Source organism: Opisthocomus hoazin, unplaced genomic scaffold, assembly GCF_030867145.1.
Source record: "Opisthocomus hoazin isolate bOpiHoa1 unplaced genomic scaffold, bOpiHoa1.hap1 HAP1_SCAFFOLD_112, whole genome shotgun sequence".
Lineage (NCBI taxonomy): Eukaryota > Metazoa > Chordata > Aves > Opisthocomiformes > Opisthocomidae > Opisthocomus > Opisthocomus hoazin.
Window position 1 is genome coordinate 210001 of NW_027448732.1, and position 2500 is coordinate 212500.

Here is a 2500-nt window from a genome sequence, read left to right on the forward strand (position 1 = left end):
GCTCTCCTCGTCCTGTCGCCCGCCGCCGCCGTCGTCTCGTGCGGCTCGTCCTCCGACGCGCGCGGGTGCGTCGACCTGTCGGCCGCGGACGCCGCGCCCCCGCCGGCTCCCCGCTTCCCGCGTCTGCGCGGGAAGCAAGAGGGGGGGATGCCGGCGGGGCAACGCGGCGAGCGCGGCCGGCAGAGCACCGGCCTGCTCGGCGGGCCGGGGGGCGAGCGTCGAGCGACGGCGGCGGCACCGGGGGCCGCAAGCGCGACAGCCGAGGGGTGTCGCCGTCTTCGGGGGGCGGCAGCTCCTGGGGGGGGGGGTGGGGCGGCGCCGGCGGCGGCGCCGTCTACCCCCCCGCGCGCGGGACAGGGCTGTCTCCGGGCGTTCCGGGCCGTGGCGCGGGTGTGCGCACGGCGTTTCGGGCGGCGCGGCGGCCGGACCCGCGAACCTCCCCTCCGACCCGGCACGGCTGCCTCTCGAAGAGGGAGCCGTGGCGGGAAGGGGGGGGCGCGAGCACGGTCTCGGCCGCTGGCGCCGCCCGGGGCGGGCGAGGCCCCCCCCCGGCCGGGTCGCGTCCCGCGCGAGCGGGCGGCCCGAGCCACGTCTCTCCCCCCGGGCGCAGCGCCGGGCTATCGAGGGAAACCCCGGGCCCCGGGGCTAAGGAGGACGAGGTGGTGGCGGCGGATGCCGGGCGCGCCCCCGCGGGCGGACGCTCCCCCGAGGGCGGCAGCCGGGGGAGGCACCCCCGCGGGGCCATGCAGGTCGTTTCCCTCACCCCAGGGCCAGGTACCTAGCGTCCGCGCTTCGGCGGCCCTCCCTCGGCCGAGTCCGGGGGTCAAAGGCCAAAGGAGCCGGGCGGCGGTTTAAAGACTCGAGCGGCACGGCGCGAGCCGCGGGGGGGGCGTCCGCCCCCGCGGGCCGCCGTGCCGGAGAAGGGGGGGCGTCTCGCTGCCCCAACCTGCCCCCCCTCTCCGCGGGCCGGTCTCGGCGGAGAGACCGCGGCGCGGGTCGGCCGCGGCCGACCTGCCCGCCCTCGCAAACGGGGCCACCCGCCGGCCGGAGCGCGGGCTCCGCGCCGGGGGAAAGAAAGGCGCGGCGAGCCCCCGCGGGGGGGGGCGGCCGCCGGGGGGCCGCCCCGCGCCTTTGGACGCTCGCGCTGCGGCCGCGCTCGGGGCGCGCCGCGCTCCCCTCTCCCGCTCCTCGCCCCGCCCTCGGCGCCCAGGGAAAGAAAGGGGGGGGCGAGCCACACCCCCCCAGGCCGAGCGGCGGCGGCGCCGCTCGGCGTGCCGGTCGGTGCCGGTCGTCCGTCGGGTCGTCCGGGAGGGTTCCCCGGCCGCATCCGCTGGCGGCCGTCCCGTCCCGCGTTTCCCCGCCCGTCGCTTCCGTCTCGAGGGCGGGCGCGCGGCGCGGGGGCGTCCCGCTCCGGGTCTTCGCGTGGAAACGGGGAGAGTGGGAGCCGCCCCCCGCGCTCAGCGCCGTCCGCCTTTCCGCTGGGGCCGTGCCGGCGGCCCCAGGGGGCCGAGGCGAGAAGCGGCTGCGGCGGCGGTTTTCGCGGCGGCGGTGGCGGCCGCCGCCGCCGGGCGGGGTGGCCGGGTTCGCCCATCCGGCGCGGGCCGGTGGGCGGCCGCGCGTCGCCGGCTCGCGCTCCAGTGGCCGGCCGCGCTTCCTCCGGCGTCGGTGGAAGGCGGCGTCGGCGCCGAGGTTCGCCGGCGGGGCGAGAGGCGACCGTGGTGGGCGGAGCCGGCTCGTCGCAGCGCGGGCGCAGCCGGGCGTCCGGCTCCCGAGCGAAGGCGGGCAGGCGTCGCGGCCGGGCGTGCCGTAGCCTCCGGGGGGAGGCCGGTCCGAGCCCGGGCGCCTGGGCCGCCCCCGAAGCGCGCCAAGGGTGTGTGTGTTGCGTACGTTTCCCCAGGGTCGGTCGGGAGCGCGGGCTCCCCCGCCCTTTGGCCGCTCGGGGTTTTCCGTTGTTTTCCGTTTCCCCTGTGCTCGTACGGTCAAGCCGAGGCGAGGGCCTCTCCGTCGCGCCGCGTCGCGCCGCCGCGCCGCGCCCCCTCCGCGCGTGCGGAGGGGGGTGGGCGGCGGCGGGGCCGGCGGTCGGTCCGGCCGTCCTCAGAGAAGGGGCCGCTCTCGGCGAGCGGTCCCGGCCCCTCCGCGCGCGCGGGGCGGTGCCGAAACCGAGACAACTCTTAGCGGTGGATCACTCGGCTCGTGCGTCGATGAAGAACGCAGCTAGCTGCGAGAATTAATGTGAATTGCAGGACACATTGATCATCGACACTTCGAACGCACTCGCGGCCCCGGGTTCCTCCCGGGGCTACGCCTGTCTGAGCGTCGCTTTACGATCAATCGCCGTCTGCGCCGCCGAGCCCCCCCGCCCCAGCGCGGGGGGGGGGGGCCGGCGGGCCAGCAGCGGCGCGGCTGGGGTGCCTCGCAGGGCCGCGCGCGCGAGCGCGCGGGCCTTCGTCCCCCTAAATGGAGACTCGGGGAGCGCTCCGAAGCTCCCCGCTCCCGGAGA

At 79.4% G+C, this 2500-nt stretch overlaps 1 non-coding gene across 1 annotated transcript; it reads left to right on the plus strand.

Annotated features, from left to right (window-relative positions):
- Nucleotides 1–2166: 2166 nt before the first annotated feature.
- Nucleotides 2167–2319, plus strand: LOC142359154 (5.8S ribosomal RNA). The gene has a single exon (XR_012762131.1). It is a non-coding gene; the product is annotated as a 5.8S ribosomal RNA (ribosomal RNA).
- Nucleotides 2320–2500: the final 181 nt, after the last annotated feature.